Source organism: Plectropomus leopardus, chromosome 19 (assembly GCF_008729295.1).
Source record: "Plectropomus leopardus isolate mb chromosome 19, YSFRI_Pleo_2.0, whole genome shotgun sequence".
In the NCBI taxonomy this organism is placed as follows: Eukaryota; Metazoa; Chordata; class Actinopteri; order Perciformes; family Serranidae; genus Plectropomus; species Plectropomus leopardus.
The window spans coordinates 902,277-927,276 of record NC_056481.1 but is presented as its reverse complement, the minus strand read 5'-3'; the positions used below and the strand labels follow the sequence as shown (position 1 = coordinate 927,276).

Here is a 25,000-nt window from a genome sequence, read left to right as displayed (position 1 = left end):
TATATTTTCCCTAGCTTTTTTCTTTGTTCCCTAAACTTTTTAAAATCATTTTCTAAATCTTCTAATTTCTTGCATTTGTGGAACATTTCCTACCAGGTTGCTCATTACCTTTTTTCCCATGTTTTTCAAAGAAATAGCAGTAATTTGCTCGAGGTTCAAAGGTTAAATGCTCGTGAAAGGCGTTTGAATGCAGCACAAGAAAAGTGATGTCGCTTCAGCTTTCAAAGGGTTAATTAGCCACAGAGACGTATCAAGAAGAGCCATAAATTTGGAGACAGAGAACAGACAAAAGAAAAGAAAAATGTCTTTTCAAGTGCGGAGAAATATTCATAATCTGATGTCAAGTTTAGAAAAAAACACTTTCTGGGTTCAGCGGCACTAAATCATCACTGATCTCTCACAAATATTTGAACAGCGGAGACGGACTGAGTTTAATCCGGACAAAAGTAACATCTGGATATGTTGGACTTTCAGATATTTCTGAATTCCCATCAGTTCTCAGCTCAAGTGTCCGTTTAATATTAAAGGGGTGACGGCTCCTGAAGTTAATGTGGCGCTCCTGAAGCAGGTAGGAGTCAATCGCTCAAGGACGAGGACACTTTGGCCTCCGGTCGAGGGTAAGTGTCCCTGTCTTCTGAATGTTAACGTCCACCGGCAGCTCGTCTCACGCACTCTGAATAAAATTTACCTGAGAGAGAGAGAGAAAGATCAAATTCCACTGTCTTCTGTTTCTCGTTTTATAAACCTATCAACAGAAAAACTCGATAAATTAAAAAAGTGATTGTTTCTTTTCAAGCTTTGGTTACGACCCCAGAGACCAAACGGCCTAATAAAGAGAAAAACACACTTTCATCCCGTGACCTCTCAGCATCACGTGACATCACAGCATCACGTAACCTCACAGCATCACGTGACATCACAGCATCACGTGACATCACAGCATCACGTGACCTCACAGCATCACGTAACCTCACAGCATCACGTGACCTCACAGCATCACGTGACATCACAGCATCACGTAACCTCACAGCATCACGTGACATCACAGCATCACGTGACATCACAGCATCACGTGACCTCACAGCATCACGTGACATCACAGCATCACGTGACATCACAGCATCACGTGACATCACAGCATCACGTAACCTCACAGCATCACGTGAAATCACAGCATCACGTGAAATCACAGCATCACGTGACATCACAGCATCACGTAACCTCACAGCATCACGTGACCTCACAGCATCACGTGAAATCACAGCATCACGTGACCTCTCAGCATCACGTGACCTCACAGCATCACGTGACCTCACAGCATCACGTGACATCACAGCATCACGTGAAATCACAGCATCACGTGACCTCACAGCATCACGTGACCTCAAGGCATCACGTGACCTCACAGCATCATTTTTTATTCGAAATTTCAATTTGCACAATTTGAGGTCAAATCCTTTTTTTTCTTTTCTTTTGCAAATTTTCAGGCAATTTTAGGTAATTTCTTGGAAATGTTTTGGGTAATTTCTTGTAAAATTAGACACCACCTTCTTCTTAAAAAAAACATTGAAATGACTTTTCAATTTTCTCAGGTTTCAAAGGGTTAATGCCACTGTTTGGAGAGCTGTCAGAGTCCTTGGGTTACATTTTTATATATAAGAACAGAACATGGTCACACAGAAGCAGACTTGATGAGCTGAAGCTGCTGATTCCCGCCTTCACTCATCAATCACCGTTCAGAGCCGCGTTGATTCAAAAGTCTGCGTCCTGTGGGCTTAACACTCGTGACCCATAAAAACAACCAGACACAACTTCAGACAGCAGAAATAAGAGTCGTGATGCTGAAATTGCAAAGAGCTGACTGAGACCATTATCTCTCTCTCTCTCGCCGCTGAACCAGACAGCGTCTATCCGTCCGAGAATATCATTTAGATAGCTGGCACTGTTCTCCAGACTGCCAGAGAAGTTTCTGTTTCTGACACTCAGACGCGCCAGCTGTGTTGCGTTCAGCTCCGTTATGGCTGGTGACAGGTTGTTTGGCCCGAACATCTCTGCCTTTCTTTTTTCCTCCTCCCTCCATCCTCCTCTGTCTATTAGCGCTGACAGCCGGCGTGTTCCGAGTCCTGACTGACTCCGACTGCCGCTCTCTACTCCTACACTCCGTTTCTTTACTCCAGCTGTTTCATCTCATCATCCCCATCTCCTCAGTCTCCCCCGTCCTTGTTTTCTGTTCCCCATTACATCGTCTGTCCGTCCGCCGTCTGTCAGTCGGTCTGGCCTCAAATTTGAGGAACAGTCGGTCACTGCGGTGAAACAATTTGGGAGTTTTATTGTGAAATCTGAAATTTGGAGCTCTGTAATTCACAGTTTCCAGCTGATATGAGGCTCCGCGTGAGGCAAAGCTCTGCAGGAGACCTGTTTTTCTACCTAATAAATGCACATTTTATAATCCACAAAATCTGTTCATCAACTCATCCAAACAGCTGAAGACGAAGCATCTGTCAACCTGTCAATCTTTATCTCCTCTGGATTCACGCTTAACTTTCAGGCACATTTTAGAGAGCAGATATTCTCTGAAACGACGGCCAATACTCCTTATTATTGGTTCTTTATGGAAAAATAAATATTATCCCAAAAAATACTGAGTTCAGAACCAGAGTAGAACAGAATATATAAATGTAACTTATGTTGTTAATTATTTCTGAGAAGTTTAGAGAGTGGTACAAAATTTTGAAGCAAAAATGCCTTCCAAACCTGCAGTTTTCTTTTTTTTTTTTTTTAAAGGGCTTTTTTGGCATTTTTAAAGATAAATTTGGGCTTCTTTTCTTTTTAACAGGCCCATGGGTTTGAAAGATATGTTCTTCTTTGGCATAAAAAAATTGCCATTTATTTTTCATTACATTTTTTGTTTTTGCAATTTTTAAAAAGGGAAAAATTAAATATACTTTAAATTTTGGGGGGATTTTTAAAAGAAAACATGCCTTTCATGCCTGCTGGTCTGCTTTCTTTAAACATTTTTGGCAATTTAAAAAATAAATAAATAATGGACCTTATTCTAAGAAAAAAACACTCCAGCCAACCATTTATCACAGCTAGACCCTAAAAACAGATTTGGATTTTTAATTTTTCAACAGTTCTTGAAAATTTGTGAAACAAAATTCAATGACTTTTCCAAAATTTTAAAGGTATATTTAGTTTTGCAAAATTTTTTCCAGACTTTTCAATACTGTACAAACTCTGTCTCCTTCTCCTGGAAAGTCTAAGTCAACAGAGAGGCTGCAGAGAGTTACACTGTTCTGCATCATTTTTGTTCCATACTGTTTAAAATGCTGCTCAGAAGTTTGGGGCTGAATGTAAAGCCTCCATGCATCATTGCACTTTGTTTGCTCCAGCTTTTTGGCTTTCTGTGTTCATGCATAGCGTTATCTACACATACACCCTCATTTATAAAGAAATGAAAATATTTTGCTATATTCTTCTTTATAATATGTGCAATAAAAACTCTCTCACACAGCTTCACTGTGTTCAAACTCAGTGAAAAGGCTTTCACTAAGTTAAAGCTCTCCAATCCAAACATGACAGAAGAATTTAACTTCTCAGAAACTGTTGTTTAAGTTAGCAAACTCCTTCAAACCAAACAGCCTCTCTCAAGTCATTTTCTTTTCTTCAGACTGAATGTTATCTCTCTGAGTAACGTCACTCCACAGCGTCCTGCTCTAACAGCACTAACGTCTCAGTCGGGAGGTAAAAAAGCCGTTTTATCGTCCAACTCTGCATACATCTTAACTGCAGCAAAAATGATGCATACAGTGAACTCGCTCCACTTTTTATTGGTGTGTGATATAAAAATGTCAAAGGCTGGCCAGGTAATATGACAGCTAATAAATTATTTGTTAGAGCGCATTGATGGTGTAAACAAGGTTAACTGCTGCATGAGAGCATCTTGAACCACAGTTAATGCACAGGCATTAGTGTTTCACCACACTCCATCACACACACACACACACACACACACACACACACACACATTTCAAACCGCCTGAAATACCACCTCACGCAAGTGAAAAAACATTTTGCGATAAATGGGAGTTTTTCAAAACATGTTTCCATTAGGTGTATTTTGCACTGTTTGCAGATATACACACACATAGAAATGCAGCATGAATGTAATGAGAGCATTTACATAACTTGTACAGACACAGCTCCTTTTCAGAATTTTTTAAATTCTTAAAAAATTCGATTGACCCAAAAACAAGCAAGGAATTAGTTTTAAAAAAAGTACAATAAAATTACCTGAAAATGTGTGAAATTATTTTTTTTCAAATGAATAATAAATAAAATAAAAATAATTAACTTAAATAAAAAATTATGTAAAAATTCTAAACAATAATTCTGATTGACATATTTTTAAATATGTAATTATGAATTAAGTTTTTTTTTCCCAAGCTTTCTTTTCTCTTTTATTTCCCCTAGGCTTTTTAACTTTACCTTACCTACCGTTTTTTTTTTTAAAAATATACTAATTTCTTGCAATTTGTCGAAAATTCATGATTGCCTTCTTTCGTGTTTTTTAAATAATTCACGCCAATTTACACCAATTCTCAAAGCTTTAAAAACTCGGGAAAGGAGTCTAAAAGCAGCTCAAGAAAAGTGACGTCGCTCCGGGTTTCAAAGAGTTAACATAAGAAAAGGCTGATAAACACTGTCGCGATCAAACACCGCGCGCACACACATCAGCTGGCTAAATAGCATTATTCTAACTTCAACCAGCTGGCTAAAACCGCCGGCTGCTCCACAATTACGCGTTAACACACCATGAAAGCAAACGGAGAAATGCTTTAAATATTACCTGTAAACATGGTGAGACGGTGGATGACGGCGGGAACCGGCGCCGGTCTCCGGTTAAAGTCTGGATAACACACGTGAATAATTAGCTAGTTTTTGACCTAAAGTGAACGTTTTAGTCTCTAAAAGAATCTTTATGGGATGAAACAGATAAAAACTTGGCTCAAAACTGTTGGCTAGAGTTGTTATGAGTAAATTACACCGAAAAAATACAAAGTGTTAACGTTTAAAGTCTTACAAAAACACGTAATTAATCCAGAACAGCAGGACAAAAACACAGCCTACAGCAGAGCGTCCAGAGCGTCCAGAGCGTCACAAATAACACTGCCACACAGGCAGACACCTGCAGAGGGCGCTGCAACAATCTGCTACGATTTAACCTATATCCTAGTGTATGTTTACACACCATAAAATGTCATTATTATTATTATTATTATATTATTATTATTATTATTATTTTATTTTATTTAGGGACTAATTTCATTTCTTTTTTTTCTCCACTATGTTGAAAATAAAATAAATCTACCTTGTACCTGACATCATTGAGCTCAGCAGGCTTATATTTGAGACAGGCTACATGAATTCCATTTGCACAAAACTGTTGCTCAGCAAAGACGGAAAAATACAACTCAAGTATTTATTTAACCCTTTGAAACCTCGACAAATTCTTAAAAAAACAAAAACAAAAAACAAACAACATGAGAGGAAGGTAATGATCAACATCAACAAAAATAAATAAATGTCCCAGAGGTTAGCAAGAAATCTGTTAAAAGTACCAAAAATGATAAAAAAAAAAAAAAAAAACAAAATTAAAAAAATATATGCAAAGCCAGAAATTACCTTAAAATATTTTTAAATTATAATAATTATGTACAAATAATTTTAAATATAGAATTATGCATATTGGTCACTGTACATTTTTCCTTAGCTTTTCTCTTATTTACTATGCTAGTAATACAGTTAAATTAACTGATTGGATTGTGGAGAATCTTACCAAGCCAACGATGTGCATTTTCATTTTGACAATAGTTCAAACAAACTTTAAATACATATATGTATGTGTGATCTAAGCAGCTAACCAACGTTAACTCCAGCAGGCAGCCAACAACTGGCTTTTATACATCCAAAGAACTTGTATAAAATGAACTGTATGCATAGCTGGCCTTCATTTGCAACACTGATGTTATATCCAGCAGGCGGATGAGACTTCTATATCAATATTTTTGATTCCCCAAAAACATCATCTCTTGTTTTCGTTATATTGCAGCATCTACAGATTACATAACCTTCAGTTTGTCATTTTATTTTAGCAGCATTAGTATCAAAATACTGCACCACCAACATGTACACGTCTCCCTCTCTCATTGTGTTTCCATCTGTCCTGCTCTCAGTGCGTCCGTCATCTCAACAAATCTGCTGTCAGAAATAATCCCTCCTTTTCTCGAGCTCGAGCAGGAGAACAACACAAGTGGAGCGACTTGAAAGCAATTTGCAGAGCTCAGCTGCAGCCATCAATTCCTCCAGAGCCACTCTGAGCAAGGCACTGTGGGGGACGTAGTCCTCGCCCAGCAGAGAAGCCGCCACTTATCTCCACCCATCAGACTTGCACCAATCTCTCCTCTGAAGCTGCTGGAAATTGGCAGGTAGACGACCAGGGCCGCAGAAAATGCCTCAGATTTAATTTAGATTCACACGACGGGGAAATCTGAGAGGATTGTAAATATTCAGAGGCCGGTTTGCTCAGTGGAGTCGTGTGGCAAACATCTCTGATATTTGCAGCTATTGTAATATGTAGATTCAAATGGGAATCATGTATTTGTCTTTTTTTGTCTGTCAGGTAAAAAATCTGTTGTTTTTCTTGTGATCTCAAAGCAGCCAGTGGTTTCAGTCTCTTCAGTGAGCTGAAAAACTCAGCCTGCACACATTTGAACTATTTATTCCATCACACATTGCCTGATTTTACTGTTGTCAGTTAAAATTAGCATTTATCTGCAGCAGTTTCCAACTCTCTGTGAGGTGATTTCTACAGATATTAACCCTTTAACACCTGGATCATCACACATTGTCTTGTCTGCATTTGAATGCCTTTCACAAGGATTTTAACCTCTGAAACCTGAGAAAATTTGAACTCCATCTGAACGCAGAAAAAAAATAATAAGCAACTTTGCAAGAATTATCCTACACACTGCAAAAAAAATGTCCAGAAAACTATATTTGGAATTTTCTTAATTATATTTTTAAAATTATGTTACAGAAAGAAAGAAGACAAAAATGAAAGAAAATTATATTTTTTGGCTCTCTCTTGATGCTATTTTCTTGTTTGTTTTGTGTTTTGTTTTGTTTTTTAGCTATAAGTTTGTTTTTTACTCTACTTTTTTCTCCTATTATTTATTCCAACATCTTTTTTAATTTCTTGCCAATTTTAGGTTTCAGAGGTTTAACTGAAACTTGTGGCTTCTTTGAAGGTAAAAAAAAAACAAACCCTAATTTGTAAAATAAAAAATTTAATGATAGCAATCATCCAGAGTTTGGATGCAAAAACATGTAAAGATGCCAATTTTTTCATTAAAAACCAGCAGCCCCATAAAGCCATGAGTTTTAATGCAGGCTCATTATTTGATCTTGATGTGATTGATTAAAAATGTAGCTATCTGGCTGACAATCTTAAATAGATTAAAGACGAAACTTGTTTTATCCCTTACAGTGTGTCACATAGAAATGAATCAGCATGAAGTCCTGATTAAAACACGGGAAGGTCAGAAAGTTTTGCCGTCTTTTAGGAGTAGAGAGTGCAGAAAAAAAGAGAAATACATTGCAATCAACGTCGTTACAGATCAGATGATAGCCGCTCCAACTTCATAAACTTCATAGTTCTGTCAAAAGACCATGTGACCTGAATGTCAAATTTCAAGCTGTTCTCATGCACTGTTTGAACCTTTTCCTACGAAAACTAATGCACCAAAATCCCAACACAATCTCATCCCAATTTGTCACATCTTGGCCATACTAAGCCAACCTCTCCTGACTGCAGGACTCTCTCTTCAACTTTTTGACCAGCTTTGGTCTGGATTCGGACCGCGGTCCACCAGTTGGTGATACCTGGCTTACAGGTACATGTGATGAATCAGTGGTATAGGCGCTATTAGTTGCCATCTCCGTGCATATTGGTCGGGTGTAATGACATGTGTTTTGTAGGAAAACATTGCAGGGGCGAGACAGTTTGTAAAACTAAATTGTCATTTTTGGGTGAACAGTCCCTTTAACTGTCAACTCTGTTGGTGTGGTAGCAACTTGTCATCAAATGCAACCACCTGTCACCCAAAGCAACCATGCCCTTAATTATGCAGAACTTTAAGCCTGAATAAAATGCAAACAGATGAGTGATATAAAAATTCAGCCCCATACAGTTATCATGAATGTTGAAATCAGCTCTAGAGACCAAAACAGTTTTTGTACCAGGCTGTAAACATGTTCAATTCTGCTGTGAAGTTAGATATTTTAAAATGGGGATTGACTCATGAAGCTAGCCTCAAGTGGACATTAGAGGAATTGTAGCTTTTTAACTTCATTTTTCAGCCTCCTGTTATTCAGGAATCAGAGAGTTCAGCGGAGGGCGTCAGGTCGCCGTCCTGTCTCTGTGAACGCAGCAGCTCTGGACTTTTAAACTTCAGCAGCTTGTGGTCACAAGATTCATCGAAAGTGACATTTTCCTTCTGTTGCACTTACCGGGAGTCACCCTGAATAAAGCTCTCCGCTAAATGTTTCAACTCTGACTCAGAGGGGAAGCAGGTTGCAGCGTGGAGGTATCTTTTCTTGCTCCCGGCTACTGTTTCCCTTTCTGATCTGGGACGTCTCTTTGCTTATGAGTCACAAAAAGAAAACCCCCTTAAAGCTGAGAGCGACAAGGCTCTGCAGGAGGCTCCAGCCATAAAAACCCCAGAAAGTTCACAAAATGTCAGCGCGGCGATAATTGAGGAGAAACAGCAGCACTAACAACTGAGAGTGTCCCTCCTGTATCTCAGCACGCTCACATTTTACTCTCCACTCGCCACAGAGAGGACAGAAAATTACAGTAATTTCTGAGCAGGAAAGTGAAGGCCAGTGGACAGTTTAAAGGAAACCCAGTGGCATAGTTTGACCTTATTTTGTTGTTTTCACAATATAATGGACTGAAAATGTTGTTTTACTAATTGTTCACCTTGAGTCTAAAAAAAAGTGAAAAATGCTCTTCCAGCTATCAAATCTTATTTTAACCCCTGACATAAATCATCCTTTCTTCTGTGTTGACATTTATTTTAATTAAAAATAAGGTTATTATGGAGTGGAAGCTTAAAAAGTCTGTTTTTCGAGGAGGTCTGAAGGACTGGAACAGGGGAGTTGCAGAGATTTATTTATCTGCAACAGTTTTAAATATATTTTGGTTTGTTTTTATCTCTTATTTGAATTGTATGTTCTCTGCCTGCATCTGTTATTTCTGCATTTAGTGAAGAGGTTGCACAAACAATCTATAAAGAGGAGGCTTCTTTATTTTGATGACTTTAAAGGTTTACGCTGCAGACAGGAAAGTGAAAGTCAATTAAAGATTCACTCATTTTGGAGGATGCTTTGTCTGTTTGTCGCTGTATTGGCATTTCTTTGCCGCTGTGTCTGAAATTTTTGTGATGAATGTTATGACATATATTACATGATGTTACATAAGATAACATTAGTAAAACCATGCTAATTTATAAGTTATATCAGTTCTTTATTGTCATTGTTATAAAACCACGAAAGAGCACAGCATCTCCCAAATAAGTAACACAGGACTTCAGAGATACTAATAAATAGCCAGAAATTAATAATAATTAATAAACAACAACAACAACAATAATAATAATAATAATGTGCATCAGATAATTCATTAATAATAAAGAGATTAATAATGAATAATTAACTATGATGTTTTTCCTAAACTTATTCCATTTTTTTTTTTTTTTTGCCTAAACTCAAGGGAATAAAGCTAAAAACAGAAAAAAAAACAGACTGCATGCATCTAATGAGCAGAAACTGTACATTTCAGGTGAAAATAAGTTTATTTTGAAAAGACACAAATTGCCTTCAAGTGTAAACCAAATGTCTGAAACTGATGCGGGAGGACATTTTCATATTTTGACAAAAGAGTCCTGACACAGGACGAGAACGTGTTGGATAAATACGATACCACAAACCTCTGGAGGGTCATAACTGATGACTGAGAGGGATTTCCTCTGTATGAGTCTATACGTTGTTTTTTAGGAAAATCCTGCATTTAACAATATTTCAGGAAACTATTACAAACAGGAAACATGCTGAAATGATGCTGACAATCTGAGGCCACATTTAGAAGAGAAAGGCCTGACTAAAAAAGAAAGTCTTTCCTTTACGTTTTAAAAAAATCTGTGTTCACTTGATAACATTGTGACAATGATCCTCATGTACATGGATCTGCAAAAACAACCGAAAACGCTGCAGTATGCATGCCATGCCAGCAGCTGGCGTTACAACTTTGTAATGACACACCACAGAAGAAGACCATGCACATGTGCAAAGTGCAGCTGTGATGTCAATGTTCTCACAGGATCCATGCACAAAACTCGACCTCAAAATGCCGTTGTGTCGTGTGCATGAAAGGCCAAAAAGTTACATGCTAGAACCGTCGCTGTGTTAACGGCCCTAAGAGACAAAAACTGCAAACCAACACCTAAAAATCCACACAAACAGAAACTTCCTCAGCTCTTTTAATCAGAAGCTCTGTTAGCTGCGTGGGTCGACTCATGAGCTGCAGGTCGAGGTCAGGGAAACTTCATGACTAATTGCAGGTAGAGTTTGTGGGTTGGAGGAAGTAAAATAATGATTAACAGAGTGGTTACTAACAGCCACATTAGCTTCTGTTTCACATTTCCCCTCTGGCACATTGACAGATATTTCTCAGGGGGTCGTCAGTCAAACCTCACAGACTTTACTCAACAGGAGCTAAGAGAGTCGAGACAAGATGAAAAACAAAGACGGAGGAGGAATAGAGGAATAAACAGTGAATAACCGCAGATAAAAGGCGGCTGTGGTGATTTGTTTCTGTCATTCTCGGACATGCACACACTCTTCTCCTCCCCTCCAATCAGCACATTCCTCTCCTTCCTTCACTTCTCTGGCTGCCCTCATTAGCTCACTGTGAGTCATCAGCGGGCTCTGACACCAAGACAAAGATGTCACGCACACACGCGCACACACACACACACACACACACACACACACACACTGGCATAACACACTCCTTAGCCACAAACTCTCAAACTTTACCCCAAAATCACCTCTGAAAATCTGAAGTCCTTTCAATAATTGGGGAACGGACAAAATGTACAAACTCAACAAAACTCTCTTACCTTGTTAGAAATATCCCCAGTTTCTAAAAATGTCCTCACTGTCCACAAACATCCGAAAACGTTCCGGACAGCTTCACTGATAAAAAAGGCAGCTCTGTTAAATCTAGAGGTTCCACAATATATCTATACTGACCAAAACCATAACATTTACATCAAAGTATTATTCATATTAATTTCATTTTCTACTTTCACTGAGGTTATTTTTAACCAACATTAGTCCTAACCATAAATATCAAATATTAATTAATTTTTAGAATTTTAGTTTGAGATTTTTTAAAATTTATTTATTTTTTGCTGCTGACAGTCTGGGATATGTCAGTGATCAGCAGCTACATTGACTGTGACAGGTCACCTAGTGGAAATAGCATGTATTTCCTCCATATGCCAAATATGGTCAAAATGACCTCATCAGGAGGAAAATAGTCAAAATGACAAATTCAGAGTCAAAAGCCCAGAATGACACCCAGAAATAATACCAGTCCTGTTTTTCTGCTCTGATGGCTGTGGGATCAAAAATGTCAGTTTGAATGGGTTTCAATGGAGCATTTTTGGACCTGAACAGTCTGAATGTAACTATTTAGTTTCCACAGTGTATTTTAGACTTATTGTAGGAGCTGAGCTGGAGATTCGTGCCAAAAATGTGCCAAATACAGAGTATAGAGTAATAGAGCTCTACCTGTTTCACTGAAACAGCTCCAAATTGAGTTTTTGTTCACACCAGATCTGAAGTGTCTCGACATTCCTCCACTGGAACTGTTTTGGTGATGCATCTTTTTTGGTTTAAAGCTCCTGAAACCAGAGCAAGTCCCCCCTCCGGCGTCTCTCCACATGACCGCACTTGTAAATATTGATCAGTGGCGCCCAGCAGTGACTGGCTTCCTTTTCCACAGGTGTGGATTTATTACAGGAGGGAAGCTCACAGGTTGCAAACACTTATTAAAACACACATGATAAAAACAACAGTGGCCTGAGAGAAATTTAAATCTAAAAAGGTTTCACCACGAGAAGCTCTTAGAACAGCAGGATTCACCTGTGAACAGAAAACTGCTGAAAATGCTCCTGCAGCTGTTCTCTTTCTCTTTGAGGAGAAACAGGAAGGGATCATTTTAGTGCTCCTCTTTTGCACATCTAATGTGTTTTGCTTTTTTCACACCTTCTGATAAATCCAGGTAAGAAACAACAACACAAAAGCCGATGCAGAAGTGCTTTAAGATGCAGTCCCTCCAAAAAACAGAAGTGACTGAAACTCTTTCAACATCTGAGTCTGAAAAATGAATCACCTGCTAAAACCTGCAGCTCCTCTAATGTCCACTTGAGGCTGACTCCAAGAGCGAGTCAATCCAAGAGCAAGTCAATCCCAGTTACTACTAGTACAGAGTAACTTCAACTTCAACAAATTACACAAGAATGAAAAGAAAACAGGTGTGGATTGGAGGACCAATTCTAGCTTGCAGCCATCGCTAGGGTTAGCTCCACCCTCACCTCCAAATATAGTCACCTCCGGCTCCAAAAATCTAAGATGGCAAAAACCAAATTACTAATTTGAGTCCACAAACAAACAGGTGACGTCATGTTTCTTCTAAAATGAACTCAAAGCTCAAACTGTTGATGTTGATGACTGGAACACTGACACAAATCTCCTCTTCACAGTCAAATACATCTTTTTCATCCTTGTTGACTCATGACTTCAATTTATGTGAAGAGTCTGAAGTGTTGTTAACAGTGAAAAAAAAAGTCTTTCAACCTTTTCACAGCTGATTATATAGAAAAAAAGACGTGAGTGAAGAGAATGTGATGGGAGTCCGCACCGTCTTTCTTCTTGTTTCTCGTGCAATTTGCTGAAGTTTGACTGTTTTCTTTCCCACAGAGAAAACGGTGGATTTTTGAGGAAATCCCTCCTAATTTAAGGAGGAAATCCAGCTACACTTTAATTGAAAGCAGCACGTCTGACTCGGCTGCTTAAACCCGACTTCTCTCAGCCGTCCTCTGGAGTGTGCGAACGCCTTGATGTGTGTTCTGTACGATTGCATTTACTGTTACGCATCCGTTTGAGCATATAGAGCGAGCGTGAGCACTAATGAAGCAGATTCCCCGAACCGTGACGCCGAAATCAAACGCCGAGGAGAAAAATGTGTGATGTAGTGGGAGGCGTTTCCCTGACAGCTCTGTTAATTTATCACTAGACTGTTGGAAAGGACGTTTTAATTACCTACACACACACACACACTTAAGAGACTGGGAGGAAGAGGAGTGACAGTGGAGATGAAAATGAGGGAGATGGAGAGAGAGAAAGAGAGAGAAAGAGAGAGGAGGAAAACAGTTGCACAGAAGAAGGAAACAGGAGGAAGTGAATGACGGTGTGTTTGTGAGGAGGATAATTGAGCCTTTTCATCCACACCGTCAATGACAGGTGTGACATTTCGCTTCGGGGCGTACACTTCCTGCTGTGTGTGCGTGTGTGTGGGTGTCTGGATGAGTGGTTTCTTTCTCTATTGAATATCCATAAAACACACACACACACACACACACACACACACACACACACACACACACACACATAAACACACAAACCTGCTCTAACCTTTTACAGTCTGGTAACTAATGGCAGAAAACAAAGATGGAGAAAGCACTGCAACACACACACACACACACACACACACACACACACACACACACACACACACACACACACACACACACACACACACACAGCAGACCCTTCTCATGCAACATTTATCCGCGCACCTAAACTATAACTCGTTTACTTAGGAAGGTGTCATCGTGTATCCACAGAAAAGAAGGCAGGTTAAGGTGGTTTTATGGGTCAAACAAACACAGGACTTTTTCAGCAAGAGACCAACACGTCTTCATCTCAACTCGTCACATGTTGCCACTTTGTCACTGGACTAATATGCGTCTGCATATTACAAGTTAGGTATCCTTCTGCATCTGCTGTTTACGGGATGCTGCTACTGTGATGTCAACACAAGCACATTGCCTGTTGATGCTGGACTGTGTTATGGTTATGCAACAAATGCACATGGCGACCAACATCGGACGTCTACAAAAGCTCGATGCCACACTCAGCAACTTTGTTTTCTCATGTCTTGACATGTTCACGTTCGCTAAAATCATTCTCACTCCAAAGTCTTCACATGGTGACGGTTGAGCAGTGACCGAGTGCGGAGTGAGAGCGGGTTGGGTGACCTTTTCTTGCCTAATCTCAACCATCACACAGCCCGCGCTACTGTGCGAAAATACGGACTGTGCCACCTGATCCCACCACACGCGCATTTGTTGACATCATGGTAACGGGCCGCATCGTCCCACCATGACATCATCCCAGCACGTGCCTTTCTGTGAGGCATCCCGGCACGCCCTAGCTTGTCATGGAAGTCACCTGAGTGAACGTCATTATGTGACGAGTTCGGAGTTGTGTTTTGGGTCATCAGACTCTTGACTGACTGTTTTTTGCAGAAATGGACTTCTAAGATCTTTTCGGACGTCTGTCTCTCCATTATTGTAAACATACCTGTGCAAACAAACAGACTTCTACCTGCCTCAGAGCTTTCAAATAAATCTCTATTTGTACTTGTCAATAACATCCATAGGTGCTGACATGCCGTTCTATTGTTCATTTTACACATACAGTGTGAGAACTCGTAATTTAATAAATTATTTAGCATACATGATGTCAAGTGGTTGTACAATCTTTCTCTGCAGGTGCTGAGAAATTGAATGTGTGTGTTCAGATACGCTGAAGGCGGGAGGAGAACAATATCAAGCGATGGAGGTTGGAGTAGTTGTATAAGCAAGATTTTCAATGTAGTTTCAACTGTGCCGAACAGCATGAGGTCTGTTTACTGTGAAGTCGCAGCTTTAAGTTGATCTGTAAGACTAAAATAGGTCTGTAAGTGCAGTAAGGATTGTGTTGGCCAGGATCAAAGACTCAGCAGCTGCTAGAACATGATGTTAAGATTCACTGTAGATTTGAAAAACCCACCCTCTGCTGTTGTTTTTCTGTCTTTATTTCAAGAAAAAGAAACTCAATTCACTGCTGTGGAAGCAACAAAACATGTCAGAATTTTACAAACCTGAGGGAGAACCAGAGGAACAACATATACAGTGCTGAAAGTGCGACAGCCAACTTTTCACTATCATCTGACCATTTACCTTGTATGTATGTACAATGTGAGAAAACAGCAAAAATGTTCCCATCACAGGTTCTCAGAACCCAAACAGATGACTTCATACTGCTTATTTTGTTAACAGTTAAAAACTGTGAGAAAATCATATCGTGAGCCCAGTATCGTGAATTGAATCGATTGACTGAGTTGAGAAAATCGTTACATTCCTACATTTAAGAACATTAACACAACAAAGTTGCAAAAAAATGACTTCCCAACTTGAATCTACGACTTTCTGGCAGTAAAATCCCACCATGTTGTTGTATGACATCACAGTGCTGGCATCCCGTAAACAACAGACGCAGAAGGTAACCTAGAGCGTAAGCGTAAAATACAAACACAGAAGTCCACCGCAGAGCGCCAACATGTGACGAGTTGGGATGAAAACATTTTTATCTCTCTCATGTTCTCCAGCTACAGATATGAAGCTGAAAAGACTCTCGCTGTGGCGCTTGCTCTGTTCACTGAGCGCGGTGAGAGGGAGGTGGAGTCATGAGGACGTGATATTAATGCTGAGTGCCTCTGGTGCATATTAACACAATTAGAGTATATTCTTTATGATAATGCAAAGAGAAAACGAAGGCCGGGCGTTGGATGTGATGATGTGCCGTTTGAGTCTCTTCGGTCTCTGGCGAACACGCAGCTCCTCTCTGTGTTACCCCTCAGCACATCAACAGGTCTGATACTAACAAGGCCGCTGTACTGTATAATTAACTGCTGCGGCGCTACTCGTGATCAGAATATGATGGTGATGCATGTGGCGTATGAAATGCAAATGTGGGGCTCCCGGATGCCCCTCGTCGCTGCGCTCCTGCTTCCCCCACCGGTCTGCCAAGGTAATATGGAAATGAAGCCAATCAAAGTGACTTTACAGGCGCCATCAGAAACCTATCAAGCCTCATGTGAGGCATACGGGATGAGGGCGGCGCCGCGGCCAAGCATCAATAAAAAACATCAGGCTGCATACACTTCTTTACATTCCATAGATTAATGTTTAGGAGCTGTTATTTCTTCATTAAAGACCTGCGCCGGTCTCCATTATGATGCACATTGATCGCAGCCAGATACTACAACCACGAGCAGAGGGAGAGCCACGCCATCCACGTTACATCTACCGAAGACGTTATTCATGCAAAACAGTTTTCAGGCTGACATCAATCTTTGTGACATAAAAGCAGTGCTGATATTGTGGTAAATATTGTCAGGCTGATGAGATGAGAAGTTTGGAGGATGATGGTCTGCAAACACAAATTACTGCGCTCATGGAGGCTGTTTGTACTGTGATGACCGACGACTCGGTTTACCTTTTTATTTATTTTATTCAGACTCAGCACTCCGTCACTGACAGCAGACATTAACCGTGAACGCATGCAGCTCCCTCTGTAGAGACACTGCAGCAGAGTGTTACAGGGATACTTCACCCCCCAAAACTTTGTTTTTATTGCAAAGAGAACAAAGAATCCAAAAAAAAGAAAAGATTCTTGACTACACAAATGAACACGAATCATGTTTAACAGCAAAACTTTATCAGAACGCCTGTTTCCAAACTCTCAACTCATGCAGCGTGGTCCAAGTCTCAGTCATCCAGGCGTGTTTTCAGTACCAAACTGCATTTTCAAATTGTGATTTCAAACATTTTTTCATTCAACACTGTTAAATTCACTTCCTTACTATACGCGAGCTTTTAGGGAAAATATATGGTTTTATTGCACTGAGCAGCCGACCGGACAAATGAGACTTAAATTATTCTAACAGACTTTAAATCTAGTCTCACTCCCAACTCGTCAAACACTGGTGCTTGGCCAGTGGCCCTTGATATCAGATAACAAGGCCCCCTTTAGCGTCGGTATGAGACGCAGCGTGTGGCGGCACTTTTTGACGCTCTGAGGATCTGCTGTAGCATAAAGAACGAGAGAAAAACAGCATACAGGACTCGAATGGACTTTTGAGAGGCTTGATTCAAACAGTTGAGGTTAACAGGACAGTTAGTAACTGGATTTATGACAACTAAAAGTTCACTTTACAGATTTATGAATAAAGTTTTTCCAGTAGCATCGATGTGATAGTTGGGCAGAAAACCAGCCTCAAAAAACACCAAGACTTCTGTTATTGCATCATAATCAGCAAAGATTTGTTTGTAATTTTGTTCTTTGTGAACGATATCGAGTATTACCAGGTACTTCTGAGGCTGTATTAGAGACGATATCATCTTATATCTGTATAACTTTTTTATCTCTGTCGTCTTTATTGTTTATGAGCTCTGCAGTCAAACCAGCAGGCTGATAATGAGCTTCTGGACATGTGTCATCATCATATGTAAGACTAAATAAGCTCTTTGTCAGTGTCTTTTGAACTGAAGCATTCGCGTCTGTTTTTTGATCTGGTTCACGTTTGGCAAAAGAAATGATTTGATTAACTCTTTGAAACCTGCAGCGGCATCATTTTACTTGTGCTGTTTTCAGACGCCTTCACAAGCATTTAAACCTTTGAAACTTCAACAAATTGTGTTTGCTTTCAAAAACATAATAAAAAAAGGCAATACGCAACTTGGTAAGAAATGTTCTACAAACTGAAAGAAATAAGTAGATTTAAAAATCATTTTTTAAAAAGCTTTAGGGATAAAAAAAAAAGAGGAAAAAGGTTTGGGGAAAACTATATATAAACTTACGTTACAGATTTATTCTATATTTTAAGCACTTCTTCGGGGTAATTTCAATCTTTCTTGTTAATTTTTGGGTCATTTACTCTTTTGTTAAACTTGCTCGGGTTTCAAAGGATTAAGACTGAAAAGAGTTCAGGGTCACTGTCAAAAGACTGAATGTTGATAAGAGAGTTTGTATTTCAACTCGTGTCTCAATGAATTCTCACACTGACACAAAGTAAACTTACAGCCAGGTTTCTATTCAGGTTTCTGCTCAGTCTTTTGTTGCAGAGTCTGAAAAGTTCTGACCTTTCACTTTAATTACAACTCGAATGGAAAAATCTGTCCGCAGTGATGAACCTATTTCAAGGTCCACGATCCAGCGCTGAATTATTCAGCATGCAACCATAATCCACCGTGTTTGAGATAATAAAAGAGTTTCTATAATTTCATCTGCACAAACGAATCCTTTAATGTGTGTCTTATCGCCGGGAAAATAAACTGTAACAGCTGATAATGAGCCATTATTATCAACAGATGATTTTATACTTTGATACAAATGTGATAAAAATGTGTCTGAATGAGACTAAAACTAAGAAAAAAATGAACAGTTCATAAAGTAAGTTATGTCAGATAAAGAAAGTTATTTTTTTAGACTTCTTTCTTTAATATCTTGTAGAATTTAACATTTTACCGTCACTACTTTTTCAACGCGGGCAGCTGATAAACCATACAGGAAGATGACATCCCCATTCTTAATCCTCCTCTAATCCCGAGATCTGATTGGTCCACAGACTCAGCTGTCAGTGAGCACAACGCCAGACCGTCACTGAGCCGACCGCAGAGGACGGCGGTGATTCACAGGTCTCGAACCAGTTCAGGACTTAATTGACTGCCCGCGTCCTCACCCCTGCCCAGAGACACTTTGACAGGATTCAAATCGGCCCTGAATGATGAACTCGAGTCCTGTGTGAGCGCTGAAGCCTTTTTGTCCCTCCTGTGACCCCGTAGCGAGTGTTTGTGTGGCGCTTTGTTTGCCTCGGTTAAGACCTCTGAGTCTGTGTTCACACCAGCGTCAGTGCAGCGGATCAGGAGGAGGAGGAGGATTTAAAGTGTCAGCTGTGGATGTATGTCTCACTGTATGGAGACGGAGACATGGTGGACAACACTGACTCACTGTGTGGACAGGACTCTACAGGATCCCAGAGGGGACATAAAGCTCTTTATGGACCACATGCTATGGATCTGATCCTTGAATGTGCAGCTACTGACTTTAAACATTTTTTTTAATTTCACTGAACTTCCACAGAAATTTTCAAAACGTTAACCCTTTAACACCTGTGTAAATTTTAACAAGAAATTGACAAAAAAAATCAAGAAATTAAGAAAAAAATTAACAACAAAATAAATGAAAACAACAAAAAAGAAAAAAAAAACAAGCAAATGACCTCAACAAAATCTCTGTAAAATGAGAATAAATGTATCTGCATTTTTTCTGTAATATTACAATTAGAATTATTACATTGTGGACATTTCTCCCCTTATATTTGAACATTTTCTATTGATCCCCTTTTTAAAGATAGTTTTCAGGGTCAGTTTATTGTCACATTTTGCTAATATACTGTAATATATTATTATCATTATTATTATTATTATTATTATTATTATTAGTATTATTATTAGCATTATTATATTATTATTAATATTATTGTTATTGTTATTGTTATTATTATTATTATTATTATTATTATTATTATTATTATTATTATTATTATTATTATTATATGTATTGCATTTCTTGTTAGGTGCCTTATTGCCCTTTTTCTCCACGCGTTGGAAAGAAATCAAATCATTTTCTCAGGTTTCAAAGCTTAAAATGCTTCTTAAATGTGTCTGAAAGAAAACTGATGCTAATCCAGGTGTCAAAGGGTTAATTAGAAAGTGTCTTAATGTATTTATGTGCATTTACTGTCCCGTCTTCCTGGAATAATTTTCCTAAAGCACCTTTAGGCTGCCTTTTTGTCCAGGACAAGCTTTTCAATCTATGAGACTTTAATCAATGAGAACTTTACAAGAACAAGACAGTTGCCAAATGAGTTTGTAAAGCAGCCAAATATGTTTAAACAAAAAAATCTAATTTTGAGATGTTTGTAATATGTCAGAGGGGAAATTAAACTAAAAAAATCACTTCAAAACTGCATTTGTTATTGCAAAGTGTTTGGAGTTTGCCATAATTCCTGCAGAGCATGTGAAACAAAGGTGTACGGTGCAAAATGTGCATCGTGGTGTGTTCATGGTTGTTACTGTGAGTTTATATTTGTCAAAGTGGTACAATCAGTGAATCAGGCGCAACCGTGAAAACCCCAACAAAATAAACATTCAAGGATGCTTCAAAATGCTTCACACTGCTGAGACAAACAAAAAACTTTGCTAAACCAAGAAAACAATTCAAACTGTTGCAAAACTTTCAAATCGAACACAACCCTTAGACACGTTTACTGAGGTCGAACTTCACGTTCAATACGACTACAAGAAGCGGCTGGTAGAGCAGAACGCCTGCAGAGAGGGCCAAGCAATCAGCTGTGAAGCTCTGATTTTATTTCCTTTCTAAATAAAATGTAGGATACAGTGAATAGTCACAGCAGCGTCAAACAGCGCTTTGTATCCGCTGAGGTAGAGAACTTTCCAATGCTTTGAATGCATCCAGGGACTGACACATTAAAGTGTTTGTTATTGTGCGCACCGAGGCCGTTGTTTCCACCGCAGAGATCCGCTGTAGCTTCACAAACTGACCTCCACACAAGGGATCAATGAGATTCCTTCACTCATGGCAGACGGAGGTTATGGCAGCATTTTGTACTCTGAAGAATGAAGCTACTCCTCAGAAACAACATTCTTATTAATCAAACCAACACGAGAGATCGCCGCTCTGCAAAACACGAACATCAGCTGAGTGTTTGAACGTTCAGTCTTTTTTCTGATTACAGTCTCAACTAGAATTTGCACCACATGGCAGTTTTCCTCCATCAGGTTACTCTAACAGTTTACATCCACGGCTATGAAAACATGGATGATTGGTCAGACTGGATGTTTGTGCCAAATTTGAAGAAATATCCTCAAGGTGTTCTTCAAATCTACAAAAATGAGAAAAGCATAAGAAAGACGAAGTCACTGAGACACTGAACTTTGACCGCCAAAAACTAGTCACTTCATTACTAAGTCCAAGTGGACATTTGTGCCAAATTTCAGGAAATTCTGTATATGTATATGTTCTTGAGATATCTTGTTCATGAGAATGAGACCAACGAATGGTCACACTGACCTTCGACCACCAGAATCTAATCAGTTCACTCTAGAGTCCTGGGGAACGTTTGTGCTGAACTTGTTAAAAAAAATCCCTCAAAGTGTTCTTGAGATTCACAAGAATGAGAAAGACAAGGTAACAGTGACCTTGACCTTTGACCAAAAATATCTAATTAGGTCCTTGGTGAATCCAAGTGGATGTTTGTGATTAAATTTTTAAAGAAAGCCCTGTTGTTAGGATTCACAAGAAATAAAAAAAAATAATGCGAAAAGACGAGGTCACAGTGACCTTAACCATGATATCTCGTTCACGAGAATAAGAACAATGCAAAGTCACGCTGACCTTTGACCGCCAAAATCTAATCAGTTTACTCTTGGGTCCTGGTGAATGTTTGTGCTGAAATTGTTTTAAAACAATCCCTCAAAAGGCCTTATTGAGATTCATAAGAATGAGAAAAGACATGGAAAGACAAGGTAACAGTGACCTTGACCTCTGACCTGTGACCAACAACATCTAATCAGTTCATTGTTGAATCCAATTAGACGTTTGTGCAAAATTGAAAGATATTCTTTTAAGACCCTCTTAAGATTCATAAGAATGAGAAAGACAAGGTCACAGTGACTGATGAGCTGACCAATAACATCTAATTCATTCATTTTTGAGTTGAAGTGAACGTTTGTGCCACATTAAAAAAAAAATCCATCAAATTGCTCTTGAGATTTACAAGAATGTCAAAAAATGCCCAAAATCATGTTTTGTGAGGTCACAGTAACCTTCACCTTTGACCACAAAAAGCTAATTTGTTCATTTTTGAGTTGAAGTGAATGTTTGTGCCACATAAAAATAAAAATAAAAAAATCCATCAAGTTGTGCTTGAGATTCACAAGATTGTGGAAAGAATGGCCAAAAACATGTTTTGTGAGGTCACGGTGACCTTGACCTTTGACCACCAAATTCTTATCAACTAATCATTGACTCCAAGGGAACATTTGAATTCACTCACATTTTAAGATTTCCTGCTTCAAACAATTCAGCGTGCCAGAGTCAGTGATTAACGCCGTATTTTTCTGTAACTGAAGCTGCCACGCTGATATTCAGCCAGAGGAGAGTCGAAGCTTATTAAGGTGTTTTTGCACATACCTGTTTGATAGATGTACGTGCATGCTGTCACACGTGCTGCACCTGACGACACTGAATGGTACGACCCGGAGGAACACGCAGCTTTAATTAGTGGCAGCAGATGATTCGTGGTGCCCTTTTCAAACCACTGCCAGAAGGGACACTAATGCTCCTCAGTTCGCTGCTGTTCCTTTGCTCCAACGTCAGCTGTGATACTCGACTGTTTCTGTTTTTATTTCTGCAGGGAGGTGTTCCTCTGAGCGTGCACATGAAGGGACTCTTAACGAAGCAGCAGCAATAAAAGTGTTTTAAAATATTAAAGTTCTGTCGACTGTTCTGTGACAGAAGCTGATTGTGTGTGTGTTTTTTTTTTTTTTTAAATCAAACCACTGGAAGTTCAATGCCTCAGTATAGTCTTCTGACTTTTTAAGTCTCTGATTTAAGATGTAATCCATCATTTATTGCACACAGTGGAGTCATATATTAATGAAAAGAATATATAATTTTCGCATTTTGCAAAGTTCTGCTGCAGTTCTTCTAATGTCCACTTGGGGCTCCAAGAGCAAGTCAACCCCATGTTAAAAACATAACAGCAGAAATAAACATGTTTACAGCCTGGTACCAAAAAAGTTGGTAGTTTTGGTCTCTGTAGCTATTTTCATTAGTCATGTCAGGTCTTTCTGTTATCTCAGTTTATGAATGTTAATTGTAACATTTTGGTTGCGTCAAAAAGTCTTTGGTTGAACTAAAAGGCCCTCTGAAGGATGACGTTCATTTTATTTTAATCATTTTATCCCTTTAATGCTACATCAATTTCCTTGTGCTGTGTTCAGGCACCTTTCATTTGCATTTGAACTTCTGAAGGCTGAGAAAAATTGTTAAATTTCTTTCAAAAACACAGAAAAAAACATGACAAAAAATTAAAATAAAATGTGACCAGAAAGAGATCTAAGAATTAATTAGATGGGATTATTAGATGTAATAAAAAAGAGGGAAATTGTCCAGAAAACTAGATTTATAATTCTTTCACTTATATATATATAAAAAGGAGACAATATTTTGTATAAAATTAATATTTGATTATTAACCTTCACTATTTTCTGGATAATTTTTGGACCAATTCTTGTAAAGTTGCGCAACATCCTCCTTTCATGTTTTTGAAGGAAATCTGGCTAGTTTGCAGTTATTTTTTGCATTCTTTAAATGTCTGTTGTAAATCTGTATCCCTTGTTATGTTTTATATTTTTTGCTCCATAAACCCTTGCCAAATATTGGCACTTCTAGCTCCAAAAATTCAAGACGGTGATGGCTAAAATGACGAAATCGAGGCTTCAAAACAGAGTCCACAAACTAATGAGCAACACAAGGCTGGCTGCGTCCATTATTTTATGCAGACTGTGGCGTTCACACATTGTTTTGCTGGTGAGGGTGAATTGATTAGTAAATATATACAAAAGTATAATATTGAGATGTACTGTGTTAAGATGCAACAGGAGTTCTCTTTGTGTATTGTGAGAGCGAGAGAAGTTTCAGTGTGGGGGTTCATTAATGAGTGCACTGTCAGGTCTGAGGTGTGAAGCGCAGTGTGCACAGTCAGTGTGAAGGAGCCAAAACAAACAATACAGCCCATAAAGGCAGCGAGTCCGAGTAACGAGCTAACACCATCGATCCTCCGGGCGCTCGAATCACACACCGGCCACACAGGAATATCAGACTCAACGCACATTCATCGTTCAGACGCCCTTCACAAGCGTCTAATCTAAGATAATAGATTTGATTTATTTTGAAAATAACTGATTTATTCTAGAAAATAAAACATTCTTTTAGCACTTTCTTATGGTAATTTAGTGTTGTTTTTTTTTTTTTTTTTACTCTTCTTTTCTGTTGCTTACTTTCAGGTAACGTTTATTTTTTTCTAAATTTCCTGCTAATGTTTTGACCGTTTTTTGTTAAGTTGTTCATTGCCTTTTTCCAAAAGACATCAAGCCAATTTGCTCAGCCATTTAAGGGTTAAGGATCCATCTGAGGCTCGCTACGTCACTTCCTGCGCCCCCAAAACAAACAAACAAGCAAAACTGATAACTAGACTTGAAATAAGTTTCTCAGCGTCAAATCACAACAAGAACCAAAAACATTACTCTTCTGCTGCATCTCAAAACTTTTTTGGAAATGCCACCAGAGTCTCTGGAGACGGCATTGTACCTGGAGAATAAAGTGACACGTCGCGGTCACATGACCTGACGCAGCTCTTCCTCCCGGATGCTCTGAGTACTCGAGTATCTGAGCATCACACAGCCATTGTTCTCCGCTCGACTCTGCAGCTCACTGATGCTCGATAAGACCTCGCAACAGATAAAAGCACTGGTGGGGTTGCTATTTCTGTCTGCCCCCCCCCCCCCCCCACACAGACACACACAGACACACACAGACACACACACTAATACAAAATGCTGCCGCCCTATAGAGCGGAACGATCGGTGAGCACAGAGACGGAAATGTGAGACAT

The 25,000-nt window shown here is 39.1% G+C and overlaps 1 protein-coding gene across 1 annotated transcript in view; it reads right to left on the bottom strand.

The window, feature by feature from the left end:
- LOC121958466 (glutamate receptor ionotropic, delta-1-like) overlaps positions 1–25,000 on the bottom strand; it is a 539,890-nt gene that overhangs the window by 160,386 nt on the left and 354,504 nt on the right.